The following is a 21,771-nucleotide window of genomic DNA, read 5'->3' as shown; positions in this document are numbered from 1 at the left end:
AAAAAAATCGAGATGAGAGTGCAAAAAATGTATCTTTAGTGACATGTTGCAACCAAGGCTTTTGTATGCCTTGAGGAGGTTTTCCACCAACAACCTGTAGTTGTCTGCCTTGTTGTTTCCGAGAAAATTTATTGCCACTAACTAGAAGGCTTTCCATGCCGTCTTTTCCTTGCCACGCAGTGCATGGTCAAATGCATCATCTCGAAGAAGTTCACGAATCTGAGGACCAACAAAGACACCTTCCTTTATCTTAGCTTCACTTAACCTTGGAAATTTTCCACGGAGGTACTTGAAAGCTGCTTGTGTTTTGTCAATGGCCTTGACAAAGTTCTTCATCAGACCCAGCTTGATGTGTAAGGGTGGTAACAAAATCTTCCTTGATTCAACAAGTGGTGGATGCTGAACACTTTTCCTCCCAGGCTCCAATGACTGTCGGAGTGGCCAATCTTTCTTGATGTAGTGGGAATCTCTTGCACGACTATCCCATTCACAGAGAAAACAGCAGTACTTTGTGTATCCAGTCTGCAGACCAAGCAACCTTCAAATCGCCACAAAGCTGCCACTGATGTTGGTCATAGTTTATGCACCTCAAAAGTTGTTTCATGTTGTCATAGGTTTCCTTCATGTGGACTGCATGACCAACTGGAATTGATGGCAAAACATTGCCATTATGCAGTAAAACAGCTTTAAGACTCGTCTTCGATGAATCAATGAACAGTCTCCACTCATCTGGATCGTGAACGATGTTGAGGGCTGCCATCACACCATCGATGTTGTTGCAGGCTACAAGATCACCTTCCATGAAGAAGAATGGGACAAGATCCTTTTGACGGTCACGGAACATGGAAACCCTAACATCACCTGCCAGGAGATTCCACTGCTGTAGTCTGGAGCCCAACAGCTCTGCCTTACTCTTGGGTAGTTCCAAATCCCTGACAAGGTCATTCAGTTCACCTTGTGTTATGAGGTGTGGTTCAGAGGAGGAGGATGGGAGAAAATGTGGGTCCTGTGACATTGATGGTTCAGGACCAGAAGTTTCATCCTCTTCCTCTTCCTCGTCTGACTCAAGTGAGAGTGATTCTGGTGCATCAGGAACCGGCAGTCCTTCTCCGTGGGGTACTGGGCATATAGCTGATGGAATGTTTGGATAATGCACAGTCCACTTTTTCTTCTTTGACACACCTTTCCCAACATGCAGAGGTAACAATTGCTGGTATGATCTGTTGGCTCTCTCCAAATCATTGGCACTGCAAAAGGCATAGATTTCCTTTTCCTGTTCAACCACTGGCAAAGATTTGTTGCACAAGTGTTGCAGCATATGTGTGGGGCCCATCTCTTGTCCTGATCTCCAATTTTGCAGCCAAAATAAAGGTGATAGGCTTTCTTAACCATAGTGGTTATACTGCGCTTTTGTGATGCAAAAGTCACTTCACCACAAACATAGCAGAAGTTATCTGCACTGTTCACACAAGTACGAGGCATCTCTGCTCACTTTGGCTAAACAGAAATGTGTCCCTTTGCAAAATCAAACACTGACAAATAAGAGAGCACGACACTGTATGATTTCTAGAGCTGATATAGGGCAATTTGTTCAGCAGAGTGATGTAAGCTTCGTTATGATTGCATCATCCATGACTTCTAGGAATAACATGATGCAATTCATATCATGTATGACGCAATACCAGCTTCAGATGGCATCATTCATTGTTTTGCCTAAAAAGCAAGTACTGTCCAAACCCAGTCATAGATTTATTCCTAGATCCAGTCAAAGATGTATTTTAGTCATTTCTGGTTTAAATTGAGATCCCTTCCCTTTATAACTCACTTATCCTCCGCCATTCCCAAGTCAAGGGTCGTATATACTGACCCAATAGCATATCTTGAAAACTAGAGCCAATCAACAATTTTAAGCATCATTTTCGTTCTCAGTGACCCAGAATTAGTAAAGTTTGACTACATTTATTTCAGAAGCATTTTGGCTGTAGAGCAGTATTGAAGCTTAATTTGAAGGATAGCAAGGTTTTGTTTTCATTGAGGAAGACAAGAACCCTTAGATGGACTAATTTTCAATTTTTATCAGTAATAATTATACTTTACACTTTTATTGATGCCTTTCAACCAAGTGGTGTAACTGCGTCATAGAAGAAGATACCATGTTTAGATACAGGGGTGGTGGGTGCTCTAGAAAAAAAATGTATTACTTAGTCCTGTAAAACTCAGAAGAATAAAATATATTGGGCTAAGTTTTTTCCTTACAACTGCACTGAACTGTGTCTCCAGTGAGGTTTGCACATGCTGGAAATCAGAACAGAACATGCTCTGTTAGATCCTTGGAAGTAGGAAACTGGGAAATTTATAACTAAAATAATGTATATATCTTAAACCTGCACTGTCCATATTCTGCAAAAGAAATTACATTCTGTCTTGATGGCTGTGAGAAATACTCATTTAAATAACAAAGGGAAAATATACTGGGTCACATCCTTGGATCTCTCTGAGATACATTTGGTGCTTCCCACCTGAGGCCAGTTCAGCCCCTGGCACACCTGAGGCCAGTTCAGACCCTGGCACAAATCAAAGCAACCCAGGGATTTGGGCTGGAGGCAGGAGGCAGTAGTAGGTGGCATACAGCAGCTTTGTGGGCTTTATACCACCTGAAGATTTGTGTGTGTGAGCTAAATTCCGTTCAATTTTAAGAAGGGCTCTCTCTTGCTAAAATAGAATTTGTTTAGCCAGATACTATGCAGATCCTGTGGCTTAAACACCACATAACCAAAAATATCTCTACACTATAACTGTATAAGGAGGGTCTGAATGAGCTCTCCCCTGACATCTTTGCATGGACACCCCTACTCAGCACACCTGAGAATGAGTCTGAAGAGAAGAACACTACCGTGCTGTAGCCTAGAATGGAGACTGATTCTGGCCTTAATCTGTTGAACCCTGTGAAAGCTGCACTTCTTCAGCCCTAAACCCATGGTAGAAGCAGTTAGGCCCATTGCTGGCATATCCATGCCACCAATGAGACCAGCCTGGAGTAATGGGCCTGCCCTACCAGCATTCCCAGACATCCTTGAAGAAAGACAGGATGTGACGACACACTTCGATTTTTGGACAGTGGGGTCATACAAGTGGAAGGTGTTCCTGGTGCCCTGGGCCCTCCAATACTAGAACCGTAGATGCAAAGGTCTATGCAGTATCTGAGGAACCCTCACCTTCTCTAGTCCCAGGAGCAGTCCCCTCTACCCCTGCATGCCCACTCTCAATAGGCTTAACAGGGTTATAAGGCCAGTAAACAGGTTAACTTATGATGCACCTGAGGAAGAAATTATGTACTTACCTCATACGCTTGTGACACCTATTGTAGGCTTCCTAAGACCCTATGGGGAGAACTAGTGGACCTGGTACAATATGGAGTGCAATTTGCCAGATTGACAAATTCTTTCCTGGGGGGGAGAAGTAAGCAGGGTCTGAATGAGCTCTCCCCTGACATTTAGTGATGAACTGGAAGAAAAGCCTTCAGGAGCAGAACCGTATTTGCATGAACACACTTACTCTCCCTAGGTTCAGCAGACAGAACTGCTTTAAAAGTGATCAATTTTGGCTTGTTTTGGGTTACAATTCATGTTAATATTGAATGCAGGGGTCATGAAATGTTGTTTTCCTTGCTGTAACAGTAAAGTGCAGTAGAACTGTACTTATCAGGGATCCTAGTTTTCCATTATTAAAAAACCTCAACATTCTCCGATAAAAAAAGATAAAAATCCTCATTTTTCTGTGATTAAAATGAAATGCTGAACTTCAGTTTCCCTAGCCACAATATATATATAAGTATCAGTTGAACACAATGTTTTTAATTGATATATTTACAATTTTTAAGCAAGTTCGAAGCCTATTAGTGCCATCAATCAGTATAATAAAATAAAATTAATAGAACTGAAATTTGTATTTCTTACATAAAGCAAATACTTCTATGTCTATATTCTATACAGCAGAACCCCATTTATCCAAGCCTCCATTATCCGGCTCTCTGTATCAACCAAACCACCAGCCACGCAGGACTGACAGTGGCTGGGGCTCCGGCTTCAGTCCCACGGATAAATGGGATTCCACTGTATATGTTTTTACTTTTTCACGAAATGTAAAAACAAAAGATTCTCTATAGAAATGCAAATTCTGCATTTTTCCATGGCAAACAGATTTCTAGGATCCCTCCTCATCGTGCCCTGATGGAGGGTGTCACCCTAAATTGAACCTCACTTACTAAGCAATGGATAGGGATGCCAAGTCCGAGTAAAGATGAGAGAGGATGGGGACAGGTGTTCCTACCTGATGGCGTGTACTCTGCCTAGAGCATCCTAGACACCATTTGACTCTCCCCTCTCCAGTGTTTAAGGATAGAGCTGATTGGACTCAATTGAGAATCCTTGGTTCTGTTCAATGATTACTAGAATTGAAATCACTGAGGAGCAGGTCTATAGGCTAAGCCTTAGATGTGGTGTCAGGACAGTGTTGCAGTGAAAAACAATGAAGAGGCAGCAGCAGAGAGGTTCCACACTACTCAGTGAAATCACTAAGAGCTGGGCTAAGTGGTGGAACCTCAGAATGAGGCATTGCAGAAATGCCAGTGAGTGGCACACAGCATCAATGATAACAATGGGTGAGCAGCAGCAGATATAACTGCGGCAACAGCTGTGGCCAGTGGTGGCAGAGATAACAGCAGCAACCACGTTGAAGAGATGGAGGAAGCAGCGGAGGTATTGCTTGACCATGGGCAGTGTGTAAACTGCCTCTGGGGGGAGACTAGCCACCGGCCCCGCCACTTCTGCCCAAGGCCTTGCCCCTCCCCCAACTCCCTGCCAGAGCCCAGAGCCACCCCACTGTGGCCGCTGCTCCCCCCCACCCCAACACCCTCAGCCCCAGAGCGCCGGGTGGGGTGGCATGGCCCCAGCACCCCCAACCCCAGTGTGCCGGGCAGGCGGTGCGACCCTGGATGCTCAGCCTCCCCTGGCCTGTGATACCCGTCGTCCACGTGCTTGACGTCTCCCATCCCCTTTTCGAGTTAGGAGGTGAACCCATGTGAATGCACCTCTGAACTCTGAGTCTTCACTGACCAAGGTTCTGTTATGCATTGTTACATGGAACTCCTAGATATTTAACCCTGCCTATGTTGCTGCCAACTCCACCTAGCAGAAGGGTTACACTTGCTAATGTTATACTGAGGAAAGCCGGGTTGGGCCAGGTTAGTAACTAGACAAGAAACCTCCAGTGAATGCACGCATTGCAGGAATTAGTGTCAGTGATTCAGTGGATAGCATTCTGCCTTTAGAATCAATAGTGAATGGTACCCTAGCATGGTGTTAGGTGGCACTGTGCTCCTGGAAGCATTGTCTTTCGCATGAAATATCAGGAAGAGGTCTTGTTCACTCATGGTCATAAAATGTCTTATGGCACTTTTTGAAATGGTACGGATATTAACCTTGCTTTCCTGGAAAAATGTCAGTTAGTAAAATTACATTTTAAATTTCCCTGTAATTTCAATTGGATAAAGTATTTTCACTTCCTGTCCTAAAAGGTCGCGTAGTGATGCTATGCTCTCTTAAATAGCTGACTCATTTCACAAGAAGTAACTACGTTTCAGTATGAAGTAATCTTTCTATTTTACCTCAAATATCTCTATCTTTTGTGTAACACTTTCTCAAGTGTTTTAAGAGCCTTCACGATATTATACACTGAAGATATTATTGTTAGGCAACATAAAAGAGGAAAGCTTTTGAAATCTTCATAACATGAATCTATAGAAAAACCCTATGATCCTGCCCAAGGGCATTCCTGTCATCTGCAAGAAGATAGCAGCCCAAATCACTTATAAACCATTGTGCAAAGCAGGGATTAGGGAATAAGTCAGTATTAGAATTCTACTGTTTTCGTTTGGGTTAGTGGATAGGAGCGAAGACTTTGAGATCAAGAGCCAACGTGAAATTCAAAAGAGTGGAACATCAAGAAATTCCAGAGGAGTCTCAATAAAAACCCATATAAAGGGGTGGCTCTTGATCAGATCAAGAAGGTCAACCTCAGGAAGCTTCCAACTTTAGGAATGTCCAAATGGGGCATGGCCAAACAAGAGTCTGCTTTGTGTAAAACCACCCAGGCCTAGTGAGCCAGAAGGGAAATATTGAAATGATACTTGTGTCTCTGTAAATATAAAGCAACAGGGATATTTTTCTGAATAAAGGAGAAATGCAGAAGGAGCTCAAACAAATCCAACTGTTCAATTTTAGAGTAACTATTATAAAAATCAGATAGTTCAGGAAAAAAGAAAAATGTAAGGAACAATTTGGCTACACCAATACATACTGGCCTTGCCATGACATTCTTGATATCTCTGACAGTTCCACGTGTTAATGTGTATGAAAGATGCTACTTGTGAATTCGATATGACAGAAGATCTTTGTTATGTGATACTTTTGTATTGTGGTACCAATTGTTCTGGACATTAAGATGTAGTGATGGATTCATGGAAGCAGTTTGATATAACTTCTGAGAAAATAATAGCTCTCAGGAGTAATGAAACTCCAACTATGATTGAAAAGAAAAATGACACAGTTACCTTGCTAAAATAAAAACATAACTAATATCAGAAAAGGGTTCTTCCCATGGTGATATATATATCTTTTCATGCTGCTTTTCCATAAATCACCCTTCTGTGAAGAATATTAGGTTACTGTAAGTGACCTTATTATTATTATACCTACCTCTTACATTGTGTTTTTCATCCATATATCTCAAAGTGCTTTACAAAAGAGGTCAGTATCATTATCCTCATTTTACAGGTGGTGAAACTGAGGCACAGACAGGTTAAGTGACTTGCTCAATCCACAAGTCTACACTGCCTCTCTCCACTAGGTCACACTGGAGAGTGAGCAATGAGTATAGTTAATATATTCTTTTGGGTGGGGTGGTAGCTGGAAATAATAGCTTCTGAGCATAAGACTTGCTCTTGCCCCTTCAAAGGCATATAATAAGGGGATGCATCATCAAAGCAATGACTCATGAGTGTGTTGAGGAAAGGTTATATGACTTTCACTCATCCAATTATTTTGAGTCATTTCTCCAAGTATAATTCAATGTTCCCTTTCTTAAGAGGAGCTAGAACCACTGTATTCAACCTGTGTCTGAAGGGAGCAGGCAGTTCTATAACCAGAAAAGTGCAACTTCCCCTTTTTCTCCTCAACCTTAAAAATAAAGAATCACTTCCATGACACACTCAGCTCCTCCCACTTATTTGCCTGAGGAGTTAAGAGTCTCAAGGCTGGATCAGCACATGGGCTCCTGGTCACATTTCTTTGCCCTATACACTGAGACATCAGGCTAGACTGATTAATCATTATTTCAACAAAGTCTTAAGAATGACCACAATTTAAAGCCACTGTATCAAGAATATAACAGTAATTCAATAATTTTGTTTTCCATGCTGAAGTCAGATGGCTGTCCAAGGATGGATTTCTTGAAGGTGGCATCATTTGGCTCCTATATAATTGTGTTTTAAAAAAGCATTTAAATGAGGTAAAACTGAAATTGCAAGCGAGCATGATTTGCATTCTGACCCCAAAGCCTTTTCCTGCAGACTCCCTCTGTTCCATAAGAATGCACAGAATGGCAAACACCAAGTTTCCCCACACATATAGAACACCATTCTGCAAAATCCTGATGGGGTGTCTTATCAGCGAATCTTCCTTGAGGTATTGTATTCCATGATGGGATGACTGCCACCATGCTGTGCAACGGCTCAGAGACCAAACCATTCATCATTTGTACTGGTGTCAAGCAGGGCTGTGTCACTGCTCCAACACTCTTCTCCATTTACCTTGCCATGCTCCTGATTCTCATCTGTGACCACCTTCCTGATGGAACAGGGATTGAGTATCATATGGATGGTCAACTCCTGAGTCTCTGACATCTCCAAACAAAATCTAAGATCATGAGAATTGGCATCACTGATCTTCAGTATGCAGGTGATTGGATCATTCTCCCACACACAAAGGCCAACCTGCAAAGTACCCTAAATCTTTTTGCAGATGCCTATCACAGCCTGGGTCTCTCTCTCTCTCAACATTGGGAATACCAAGGTACTCTACCAATCCTCACCTGCACAAACTACTCTCTGAACTTCACAAATCACCATCAGTGGAGAACCCCTGGAAAATGTGGACCATTTTCCATACCTTGGCAGCCACCTCTCCCAAACAGCCAGTATTGATACAGAAATCAAATACAGGATCCGCTGTGCCAGCACATCCTCTGGAAGACTATTCAAACAAGTCTTCAATTATAGGGATCTGCAAACAGGTACCAAGATCTTGGCTTACAACGCCGTTGTCATCCCCACCCTTCTCTATGGGTGTGAGACCTGGGTAACCTACAGACGACATCTCAAGCAGCTGGAGTGGTTCCAGCTGTGCTGCCTCAGAAGGATTCTCAGGATCATCTGGGAAGACCGACGCACTAATATCAGCGTTCTTTCTGCAGCCAACACCAGCAGGTCATGAAACACCAACTCCGTTGGGCTGTCCACTGTGTACGTATGGCTGAAATTCACCTCCCAAAGCAAGTACTCTTCTCTCAGTTAAGTCAGGGAAGAAGGGCTCACGAAGGGCAGTGGAAGCGCTTCAAAGACATACTGAAAGTACACCTTAAAAAGGGAGGCATCAACACAACAAATTGGGAGGACTTAGCATGGAACAGAACACAGTGGCGCCTCACCATACACGAAGCCACAGCTCACTTTGAGGAGAACGGATGTGCTCATGAGACAGAGAAACAACGAAGGAGGAAAAAAGGGAACAACACTCCAGCCAATAACTATGTCTTCTCCAAGATCACATCTGTCACTTCTGAGGGAAAATCTGCAAGGCACGAATTGGGCTCCTCGGCCACTTAAAAACCAACCAATGAACCCCCTTGGCAGACATCATCCTCACATTGAGGGATAGCCGAAGAAAATTACTTTAAAAATGAGAAACAGGCCCATGTTTTCAAGTAATCAAAGAGAATGTTACTTCCTAGGGGGAAAACTTTTTGCCATGATGAAAGTGAATGAATGAAAGAGAGACATTCAAGAGTATAAGTTCCTCCAGACCTCCCCATGGAGTTTGTGGAGATAAAAAGCTAAGAAGACAGTAAAGACAACTGAAAGTCAAATAGGCAGAAGTTATTTAAAAATAATGGATTAGAGAATAAAGTCTGGGAGAAGAGTATTATATCAGAACAGCACAACTCAGGTGAGATGTAAAGCTGAAGGCCAATTGCCTACAACCACAAAACAAGGATAATTATGAAATGCATGCCCCATATGGCTCACTGTGATTATACTATTATAGAAAGAGACAAGGACATAAACATTCATATCAAAGGGTTAGATTGTACCTAGCCTTGCGCAGCTGCATAGAAAAATTGGGAGTTGGGATTGTCGGGGAGGGAGAGGAGGGCACATAAATGTGCTCCTGAACAGAGACCTGGCATAATTGCAGTCCTTTTATTGTAGGTGAAAAAGGGCTAGGGCACATACAGGGTGGGGAAGGGCAATTGCAGAACCGTAAATCCATCCAATAGAGCTGGATCAGAGTGAGAGAAAGTTCCCATTGCAACCTACTAAAAGCTGTAGCCGATATTACCTTTGCATAGCTTATGGAGACCTCATGCCTGCCTCATCATATTCTCTTCATCCCCAAGGTGGGAAATGGGATAAAAATACAATCTAGTCCATTGCTTGTATTCTGGAACTAAGGTGTCACCTTAAATTCATGGTGAAAATATAAAATAAATGTAGCCATGACATTTCAACCATGAAACTTCTCTCAGATATGATTTCTAAAGTTAACAGTGAAGCATGTATTCTAATATCTAAGTTTAAGATGTTATGCTTGTGCTGTTCTATAACTGCATGGCTAGATTCACTATATGTCAATCTGGTGGCTCAAGTTTACAGAGCCACGATCTAGTAAGATTTCCTCTATGTTGTAAGTGGTCAGAAAAGTAACTTTACCTTCCTAACTCATTTACGGATATGCCATTGCTTTCCTCCTCTTTCACAAATAAAACAAGTGTAATTGAGCTATAATATAACCCTGGAAGGACTGCACTGCTATGTCTGCCACCAATCCTGACCTCTCAGAAATTGCCTCATACATGAAATAAATCATTTATCACAAAATGGAATGAATGCCTTTAGTATGTCACAGTTTAATAAAACTGTCCTAGCCTATGCCATGCAGGATTGTCTTGTGATTAAGGCACTGGAGTAGGACTTGGGAGACCTGGATTGTATTCCTGACTCTACTACAAACTTCCAGTGTGACCTTAGGAAAACCAATTAATCTTGCTGCCTTAGTTTCTCCATCTGTAAAAACAGAAATAACACTTCCCTACTGCACATGAATGACACAATTTATTAAAGCAATTGAGGTGCCCAGTTACTACAGTGATGAGCACCATAAAAAAAGACTATAAATAAACTAAAAGTATAACTCAACAGCAGAAATACTCTTACTTTTGACTATATATCTAAACCCAATCAGGACCAGTCTTTATATTTCCTTTCACCTTACTTTTCTATACCAACATCCATGTATAATACTTTGGAAAGACCTACAGCTCACAAGCCCCTTTGGCCAAAAAAGAACTAGTATGACTGGTTCACAGGTCAGAAGCAATTTGATAAACAGTGGTTAAAGGAACACTGCAAAGGCAGCTTCCGTCTTTTGAATGAGTGTTTTTCACCTCTGCTACTTCAGATATTTTTCAAACTTGCTCTTTTGTGAATATCAGCGAAGTGCTCCCCTGAGCTGGGTTTGTCTGTTTTTGGACTGCATATTGAGTTATATAATTGACAGAACTGAAGCACAGACAGATTACGGTTATACAAATAAGAAAAGTACTAAAAGTGTGTCCTGATTGTTTTCCAAAAATTACTCACGGGTTTTAGGTGTTATTTTTGTAGTAAAGTTGGGGGTGAGAATGTGGGAACATAAGAGAAAATGCCTTTAAATACATTTTAAAACATTTTTTTCTAAATTATATTGTGGTCCTTTCAGTTTTACACTTCATCTGCATTTTCAGCAAACATGAGATTATTGAAAATGTCCTTTCAGTCTCATAGCACATTGAATGGATCAATATAATTTACATTAAGTATGTTACATTGCTGACACAGCAGTAACAGAAAATTTTGGATTGATTTTCACAGGATTAGAAGTGAAAAAGTGAATTTTCAGTGCAGTCAGTCTGTCTACCCATCTAAGAAATATTTCAGAGTAATCACTTCTTTCCACACCATATTGCTTCCCCCCATAGAAAAACATTATTTTCTGCTCATTGTACTATAAAGAAACATGAGAATCTTCAGCACAACTTTGTTTCACAAAGGGCCGGCCCACAACATTTTGGCACCTGAAGTGGGGAGATCAAATGACGCCCCCATGCCCCCTCACTTGGGCAAAAACTTTGAAAGGTCTCAATTCTGCCTTCTTCCTGTTCTACTCCTCTAATGGTACTGCTCTGCTACCTACCCCAATAAAGGAGAACTAACAACTTAAAATGCCTTGTTCAAAAATTTTAAGTAACACTTAACTTTCAAACGCCTGAACAGCAAATGTAACTTTTCTTGCCTGCATAGTAAACACTGGCATTTTTATCTGTTTGAATAATCAAAGTGGTGCTTTCCGTGCCTTCTTGGTTGCAAAGATTTGAACTGCTTCCTGAAGGTCCACAGTCTGGGCCAGCTCATGCTCTATTGAGATGGTTGCAAGGCCAACCAGCCTCTTCTGTGTCATTGTGGAGTGTAGATGTGTTTTTATTAACTTCAGCTTGGAGAAACTACGTTCTCCACTGGCAACTGTTACAGGAAGTGTTAGAAGTATGTGCAGAGCAACAAAAGCATTTGGAAAGAGGGTGGTCATCTTATTTGTGCACATATATTCCAGAACAGCCTTTGGAGTTGATCCTGCTGAAATGTATCTTGAAAGGGTTTTCAGTTCATCACCTAAATCACTTGCATCAATATCTCTAGTACTCTTTATTGCTGGTGTAGGTCTTCTTCAGGTATAGTGAGGAGTTTTGGAATATCATACAACATCCCAAATATACTGCTGTGTTCCTTGAGCTGCATGAAATGTTCTTCAACTGACTGTATTGCACAATTTAGCACCTGGTTAAAGAATTCAACTTTGAATTGTTGCTTGGGGTCTCTTATGGGATTATCCCGTGCCTCGTAATCAAAATGTCTTCTTCTTCGGTGACTCTTGTATTTTTGAATGGGTGTGAAGTTCCTCTGCCAACTTCTGTGCACTCTTCAGAATGTTTTGATATCCCTCATCTGACCGGTAAGACTGTAGGTATGACTTTGCTTTGTCCAGTTGTTCCATTGCTCCAGATATATCAAGGTCAACACCTTGGAATCTCTTGCTTACAACATTTATTTCAAACAGTATGTCATGCTACAATACTAAGCCACACAGAAATTTGAAGTTATGTATGTTTCTGGTGATTCCATTTCCCTCTGCCACTGTTCTCCCATGAACAGTTCCTGTCATAGCATTATCCTCCATAATGGCAACTATGGCATCATCTATCTTCCCAATTAGGTGTTTGATAGGCTTTATCACCTCCACTCCACTTTCCGATCATGTGGCACTCAGTGATTTCAGTGTCAGAGAGGATGTTCCCAGATGTTGCTTCAAAATTTGCCATTGATGAGTTGATGCAGAGAAAAATACATAGATGCTTTGAATTACTTTAAAAAATTCAGCAGCCTCACTAGAAGCTGATGCTGCATCACTGACCACCAAGTTCAATGAATGAGAACTGCATGGGACAATAAAAGCTCGAGGATTTAACTCTTGGAGCCGTGTCTCCACTCCTCTGTTCTTTCCTCTCATGTTGGCACCATTATCGTAGCCCTGACCTCTCATGTCAGCTATCACAATTCCCATATCTTCCAGCTTTTTAAGAAGCACATTTGTCAGACCAGCTCCTGTAGTATCATCAATGTCAATAAATTCTAGAAAACGCTCTCTGACAGTCACCATTGCAGGGCCATTTTCACTAGGTTCTGTTGTTGTTACAAAATGCACCATTAAAGTCATTTGTTCCATATGGCTGATGTCAGGTGTGCAGTCCAGAATAACAGAGGAATATCTTGCTGACTTCAGATCTGCCACAACCTTCTGTTTGACTTTTGTTGCCAGTAACTCTATGATCTCATTTTGAATTGTTTTTCCAAGGTAATGGTGTGTGAACATTTCTTGGGTGGTGACTCTTCTTAGATGCTCCTGGAGTACAGCATCAAACTCAGCCATCAGCTCCACAATTTTAAGGAAGTTTCCATTGTTTGGCACATACAGCTGATCTGACGTGCCATGCAGTGCTAGGTTTTGGGTAGCAAGCATTCTCACAATGGCAATGAGCCTTTTCAGAACATTTTGCTAGTAAAGAGACTCTGATGCAATCTTCTCTTGATGCTGATCATCTAGGGTGGCCTTTAACCTTAGTCTCATCTCAAGTTCTTTCCACCTATGGAATGCTCTCTGGTGATTTGCTGCCTTCTCTTTGCATGCCAGATTTCTAGCCAGATTTTTCCAGTTCTTTGTTCCTGTAGAGCCCAATGTGGCTGGAACATTAGACTGGAAGAGTTTGCAACAAAAACAGTATGCAACATTCTGGGTTAGAACATAAGAACATAAGAACATAAGAAAGGCCGTACTGGGTCAGACCAAAGGTCCATCTAGCCCAGTATCTGTCTACCGACAGTGGCCAATGCCAGGTGCCCCAGAGGGAGTGAACCTAACAGGCAATGATCAAGTGATCTCTCTCCTGCCATCCATCTCCATCCTCTGACGAACAGAGGCTAGGGACACCATTCTTACCCATCCTGGCTAATAGCCATTTATGGACTTAGCCACCATGAATTTATCCAGTCCCCTTTTAAACATTGTTATAGTCCTAGCCTTCACAGCCTCCTCAGGTAAGGAGTTCCACAAGTTGACTGTGCGCTGCGTGAAGAAGAACTTCCTTTTATTTGTTTTAAACCTGCTGCCTATTAATTTCTTTTGGTGACCCCTAGTTCTTGTATTATGGGAATAAGTAAATAACTTTTCCTTATCCACTTTCTCAACATCACTCATGATTTTATATACCTCTATCATGTCCCCCCTTAGTCTTCTCTTTTCCAAACTGAAGAGTCCTAGCCTCTTTAATCTTTCCTCATATGGGACCCTCTCTAAACCCTTAATCATTTTAGTTGCTCTTTTCTGAACCTTTTCTAGTGCTAGAATATCTTTTTTGAGGTGAGGAGACCACATCTGTACACAGTATTCGAGATGTGGGCGAACCATGGATTTATATAAGGGCAATAATATATTCTCAGTCTTATTCTCTATCCCCTTTTTAATGATTCCTAACATCCTGTTTGCTTTTTTGACCGCCTCTGCACACTGCGTGGACATCTTTAGAGAACTATCCACGATGACGCCAAGATCTTTTTCCTGACTCGTAGCTAAATTAGCCCCCATCATGTTGTATGTATAGTTGGGGTTATTTTTTCCAATGTGCATTACTTTACATTTATCCACATTAAATTTCATTTGCCATTTTGTTGCCCAATCACTTAGTTTTGTGAGATCTTTTTGAAGTTCTTCACAATCTGCTTTGGTCTTAACTATCTTGAGTAGTTTAGTATCATCTGCAAACTTTGCCACCTCACTGTTTACCCCTTTCTCCAGATCATTTATGAATAAATTGAATAGGATAGGTCCTAGGACTGACCCTTGGGGAACACCACTAGTTACCCCTCTCCATTCTGAGAATTTACCATTAATTCCTACCCTTTGTTCCCTGTCCTTTAACCAGTTCTCAATCCATGAAAGGACCTTCCCTTTTATCCCATGACAGCTTAATTTACGTAAGAGCCTTTGGTGAGGGACCTTGTCAAAGGCTTTCTGGAAATCTAAGTACACTATGTCCACCGGATCCCCCTTGTCCACATGTTTGTTGACCCCTTCAAAGAACTCTAATAGATTAGTAAGACACGATTTCCCTTTACAGAAACCATGTTGAGTATTGCTCAAGAGTTTATGTTTTTCTATGTGTCTGACAATTTTGTTCTTTACTATTGTTTCAACTAATTTGCCCGGTACCGACGTTAGACTTACCGGTCTGTAATTGCCGGGATCACCCCTAGAGCCCTTTTTAAATATTGGCGTTACATTAGCTAACTTCCAGTCATTGGGTACCGAAGCCGATTTAAAGGACAGGTTACAAACCTTAGTGGAGAGCCATGGCCTCTCCACTTTGTCACTATTGGGGATTTCATGCCAGTAATGTGTTGGATGGAAACTTCTATTTTCATTGTCTTTGGGGAACACGAAGTTTTTCACTTGCTGTGGCCCATGCAGTACAAGGAAGTCCCTCAGGCTACTGCTTAAGTGGGTCCACAGTCCTGGATCATCTAGACTTAAGGAACTAAACTCAGCAGCAGCTGTTTCTTGCACCTCGACCACACTCTTCTTTGATCTACACTTTTCTTCAGGAATGTGCATGGTTACATCCATTTGAGATGGAGATATGGATGCTGCAGTAGCTGCCAGGTCACCTGCACTCTGACTAACTGGAAGATCAGGCATCTTCTCACCACTCACATCCTCACTGGGGCCGGAAGGCTCACCATGAACATTTGTGTCTATGTATTTCAAGAGAGCTCCTTCCTGCTTAGATAGAAAAGCTTCCTTTGCTTTCTTTCTTTTTCTGAATGGTGCCTCAGAGGGGCATTTTCTTCTTTCACTCTTGACTGCTGTTCTGTGCCAGCTATAGTGGCTCTCAACACTCAATTGAAGGGGACAAATAAGCAGGCTGGTAGCAGGGCCTGAGTGAGGGAAGATATCAGCATCTTAAGGGCCTAACTGGCTCCTACTACTTCAGTTGACTGCCTGTTCTCCTCAAGTGGGTTCAGGGAAGCAGCAGGAAACAGGAAGCTCCCTGAGAAGCTGGTGTTAATCAGTCTAGGCTCCTGGGGTGCTAGAGAGGCACATAAGAGGCTCCTCCTCCTCTCTCTCACTGCAGCTCCTGCTGCTTTCTGTTATTCCCTCTTACCTTTTCTCCTGCCTGCCTTTTTTTGTCTCTTGTGCCCTTCCTCCAGCACAGCACTCCACCATCTCTGTGCATCTAGAGCAGAGAGAATACATATGCACCACTAGCAGACACAATTTTCTACACTCTGGGTCCTAGTGGTACCCCCCCTCCCCCCCACAGTCTGGCACCTGAGGCGGCCACCTCAGTTCACCTCATGGTAAGGCCAGCCCTGGTGACACAGTGTAACTACACCAAAGAGAAGCTGCTAAAAGCCACAAAGGCATGACATCTACCATGACTGGATAAAGTAAACAAATCATGTGTTACCATGTCTTTTAAAAACAACCAGACAAAAAAAAAAAAACAACAACAACCAACCAACAGGACCAACCACTGCCAGATTCTTCAGCACTACCACAGGAGTTTTCCAATATACTTCTAAAGGCAGAGAAAAGTCCTGCAATGCTAGAAACTCTACCAACAGTCTCCACTTACCATTGCTTTGATTTTCTGTTTATTGTAATTAACTGATAACATTTGTTCACTTTCAAAATATTGGTAGAATTACAATATTTCCTGAGGCAGAGGAAATGAGATTTCCAAGGCAAACTGCTGGCAACTTAAGATAACTAGGCTGGTGGCACTGACATACATACTGAATTATGAGAGACTAGAAGTGTACAGAATTAAACAGACAGAATGCAAGTAGTCCATGAACACTCTCACCCACTGCTTCATGGGGAATATGGACAAGAAGAGAGACTTTTAAAAGGTGTCATGTAGAACAATGAAGCCCCATATAATTTAAAAAATACAAAGCATACATAAAGACTACCTTTCAAGAAACAACTATTGCTAAAGGTATACTTGCAAGTAGCAGCATGTAAACTCTTTGTGGCAGGGAATGCCTTTTTGTTCTGTTTGTACAGCACCTAGCACAATGGTGCCTTGGTCCATGACTGGGACTCCTAAGTGCTATGATAACATCAATAAATAACCACAACCATTTCCCAGACAAACCTTGAACTCAATGATGAGAATGAGACCTTGATGTGAAGCATCATGTGATTCCAGAGAGGGTTTTTAAGGAAGATTTTCAATGCTAAAGTATGTGTGAAATAGAGACTCTGTGAAAACCATAATCTTGGGAGTTTTGGTAGAAAGAAAGCAGAGAAGAGTAGTTTTAAGAGGACAGATCATTCAGAGTTTAAGATGCTAGCCTGGTACTCAGGAGACCCAAGGTTCAGTTCCCTGCTCTGCCTCAGATTTCTGCTGTGACGTTGGACAGTCACAGTCTCTCTAGGTATATGCTGTAATGAAACATTGCAGCTGGCCCGTGTCAGTTGACTCACGCTCATGAGGCTCAGGCTGTGTGGCTAAAAAACTGTATTATAAATGTTTGGGCTCAGGCTTGGATCCTAGAGTCCAGGCTCCAGCACAAGCCTGAATGTTTACATTGCAATTTTATAGCCCTTCAGCCTGAGCCCAAGTCAGCTGACATGGGCCATCTGTGGGTATTTTATTACAGTGTAGACACACCCTCTGTGCCTCAATTCCCTAGCCAAAAAATGGAGCTAACTGTACTTCCCTGGCTGAGGTGCTCAGTTACTATGGTATTGGGGCTATCTGAGTAACAGATTAATAGTTGATATGGGGCGGGTGAATCTACAGTGTGAGGGGCAACAGAAGTAAACATGCAGAACTACTATATAGAGAGAGATAGACAAGCTTGCATGCTTCATATCAAGGGTGAGATTAATGCCTGAGAGTGTGATGTTGTTAGCTTTGAAACAATCTGGTTTCCCCAATAACAGACAGGTATACTGAACAAATTAAAGCCAGAGGTGTCAGAGTGGTATTAAGAGAAAACACAGAGCCTAGTTTTGCATCATTGAGTAGCATTTACTCTTGCGAGTAGTCCCAGCGAAGACTGCAGAATTGGTACCATAGAAGGCAATTCAGAATGAGAAAGCAGGTGAAACCTCTTTATTCTCTGCTTCAACCTACGTATCAAGAAAAATCAAGAAATGTCTAGGATCTTCTATAAGAGGGGGGAAAGAGGGCATTGCCAGAAAATGAAACCAGTGTAAAGCTTTTTGATCATTAGATGGATTTCACTAGCTGCCTGATGTGTTCTGTAAGGATGTCTTTCAGTATTCCAATGACCCACAAGGTGACACTGGAATGTCAACAATGTCCCTAGCAGCTGTATAGTCTGGAACTATGACCCAAGCAGGACATGTGGCAATGCATATTATTCAATGAGGGTGTTTCCACTTTACAATTCTTAACAGATTTTTAAACATATATTGTCATTCTGTGGTTATGATTAGCTAAAGTGATAATTATTGCCATGAGTCAAATATGATAGGTCAGTTTCTCCTGCAAATATTGTCATCATAGCACATTTCTACCACAAACGCATTTGTGTTTCATCAGGAAAGGGTTTTGCAAACATTAACAATCTAACCCTCACAATGGCCCTGAGATCCATAGAATATAGACACCAGGATATTTTTATTTCTGAAGCCTGAAAAAATATGTTAGAATTAAGCAATATGTGCAAATATATACACTATGATCCTGCAATCCTTTAGGCAGATGAAACATTAATTGAAATGAAAAGGAGTTTGTCTAAGGACTGCAGGGTTGGGCCAATGCATGATTAGGCTGACAGCATATATAAATACAGAACTCAGTTCCCTCTACACTTTCCCTCAAAGTATTCCCACTTCAAGTATTCAAGAGAAATTTCTTGCTGGAACAAGACTGAAAAAAGAATAATTTTACACAAAGAAATATAATTTGCCAGCATCTCCTTTTGTGTTGCTGATTCCTGCAGATATTTCTGTTAGCAGGTGAAGCAGGTACTGCAGGAGAAAGGTCTTATCAGTTTAATTCTGCAATGAAGTTATAATCCTGTGTTTATGACCTCACAGGGTTTTGCTATGATAATGCCAACTTTAGTATCACAAATTGAGCATTTTGAATTCAACGAAGACTGAAGCAGAGGGAGAACACAGTTAGTGAGAGATGGCCTTCCTTTCAACAAAAATGTTTGTTAAGCAAGCAAGAAAAAAATATGAAATGCATGTGAAAGGTGAATGGTTTTTGGCTTCGGAGTCATACTATTTGGAAACTTCTCAAGTAACAAAGGCATACTGTATTTAACTGTAGAGCTTTATATAATTCTCAATCATTTAAAAGGGGGGAAATTAACAAATAAACACTAGAGGGAGCTGCTGTTCTATTTAAGCAGCTTCTTGGCTTTACTGTTTTCAGCATAAATTGTTATGCATTGAAGTGTGACAAGTATGAGCACACAGCTCAACTGTCTAATACTGAAATAATGGAACAATACTCAAAAACAATATCAGGGAGCAAGGACCAAAATCAAGACTTCTGCACCAGGAGTGAATAATACATTTTACAACTACACACTGTTTAATAACCCCTTTAAAAATACTCAAAGGGGAAAACAGAATATCATCTGGGGGAGATAAGATGACAAAAATCTTCTTTTATAACCCATTAATAGAAATTCTCATTGACTTTAATGGAGGCTAGATTTACCCCAGAGAATACATGAAGCAAAAAAGAAAGACACCTGAAAGGGGATGAGCAGAAAATGTCTCTTTATTGAATACTCCAGCTAAAAATGTAATGATTTGCCTTTCTGGTATTGACATAGTTCTTAATCAAGACTGTATAGTAGGCTGTAAGGGATATGAACTCACTACAAATATAGATTTTATAAAAATAATAACACAGAATTTAGGTGTTGAACAAATTAGTGAGCCACATATAAGAGAGCTAGGAATCATCAGGCTAGATTCACAAGAGGGTGTAAAGATAGTATAAACTGGCATAATTTACACCTTCTTCTGGCTCATCAGATATACAAATAACACTCATTTAGACTGTCTAACACTCACATCGCTTACCAGTGTACAATTTATAGTCTGTACACATCACTTGAATTTGGTCCCGCTAGCCTATTACCCTGTACTACTTTAGGAGTGTCTTCTACACCAACCCCCCTAAAGATTTTATCGAGTCTAGTCTTCAGTGTTGCTGGCTCAGAACTCTCCTTATTGAAGTTTTTGCCCTTTTAACATTTTAACAGTTGAAAATGTTTTCTTACTACCAAATTTAAATGCTCCTATATTAATTTCATATACCCAATCTGTGTTTTAGCCACTTTAAATACTCACTTTTATCTTATTCTTTCTGAAGTACTTATGGGTGGTGATCTTATATCTCTCTTCTCATTTTTCCTGTAGAGTCCAGGCTTTACATGCTCAGCTCCCTTAAGCTCTTCATAAATCATAGCTGCTAATCTTCTGATAGCAAACCTATGGGCATGTATGCTAACTGTGCTGTACCCTGGACTGTGCAGAGGCAAGGCCAAAAGTAGGGGCAGCCAATGTGTCCATGTGAATGAAGCAGCTACCTCCATTTAATGTCCAGCATAGGAAGGGCCAATGGAAGAGCAAAATAGCAGACTGAGATAGATTGAATGGGAAGAGAAATGACAGAAGCAAAAAAGGGAAGGAGCGACAGACTGGAAAAGAAAGAAGGAATTAAAAAAGCACCCTATAGCCTTGTCTATTCACAAAAGTAGTACCTCTTTAGATATTTTAGTACAATCTCTAATGTGGAATTAGTTGTACCAGTATAGTTAAAGTGGTACAATCATCTTATTGTGGATCCAGTTATATTGGTGTACATGTGTTTATATTGATACTGTTATTCCCATATGGAAGAGGAATAAACTATACCAGTACAACTAAGTCCACATTAGAGATTGTACTACGATAACTAGATATGTAAAACATGATAACCCTACCTAACATGTTATACGGATACAAAAAACGTGGACAGACAAGGCCTAAGATTGACACCTGTTATCTTGATTTTTAAACAGATCATGTTTGGCATTTGTGTTCAATAAGGTTCTACATCACTGCTTTATCGTTCCATTATCCTTGTTTGGATTCCCTCCAGTGTACGATGTCTCTAACACAAGGAACCACAAACTGTACACTGGACTCCAAGTGAGGCTTCAGTATGGCTGTATGAAAATGAATTAATATCTACTTATTTTTACACACAATGAATGAACACCACCATCTGTTTTTTCTTTCTGAAAATATTTTGTTAGAAAAAATTAAAGAAATTGGCAGTGACAGAATGTGTGATCTTTTGTTTCTTCTTAGATAAGTGCAGGAACTATCTATTCCAATTTACTCACCTACCACTGACAGCTTCCCTTCACTATATCCAGCAACATCATTTCTAGAAAGAAGGATTCTGAAATATGGATTGATGGATATCACTTATTCCAGTGAAGGCTGAAAACTGTCAAAATGTGGTTTGAAACTGGGAATATTACTAATGTTCAACCAGCACAAAAATTTGATGATAACAACAACACTTTTGTTTAATCCTAACCATTAGTATAGACCAGGGATTCTCAGACTATGGCTCAGATGTAACCTTTTGTTCACAGAGTCCTTCCTGATGAGTCACAGAATGGAACATTATGAAAACTGTGCAGTAGGGCAAGAGGCAGTCGTCCAATGGTGGATTTATATTTTATAGAGTGATCCACAGAGTGAAACAGTTGAAGAACTGCTTGCAGACAGT

The 21,771-nt window shown here is 41.0% G+C and overlaps 1 protein-coding gene across 1 annotated transcript in view; it reads right to left on the bottom strand.

Annotated features, from left to right (window-relative positions):
* The window catches only part of COL19A1 (collagen type XIX alpha 1 chain), a 334,061-nt gene that overhangs the window by 91,348 nt on the left and 220,942 nt on the right, over positions 1 to 21,771 (bottom strand).

The sequence above is a fragment of the Emys orbicularis genome, chromosome 3, assembly GCF_028017835.1.
Source record: "Emys orbicularis isolate rEmyOrb1 chromosome 3, rEmyOrb1.hap1, whole genome shotgun sequence".
Lineage (NCBI taxonomy): Eukaryota > Metazoa > Chordata > Testudines > Emydidae > Emys > Emys orbicularis.
Note: the sequence above shows the minus strand (reverse complement) of the source record. Positions and strands in the feature narration are given on the sequence as shown.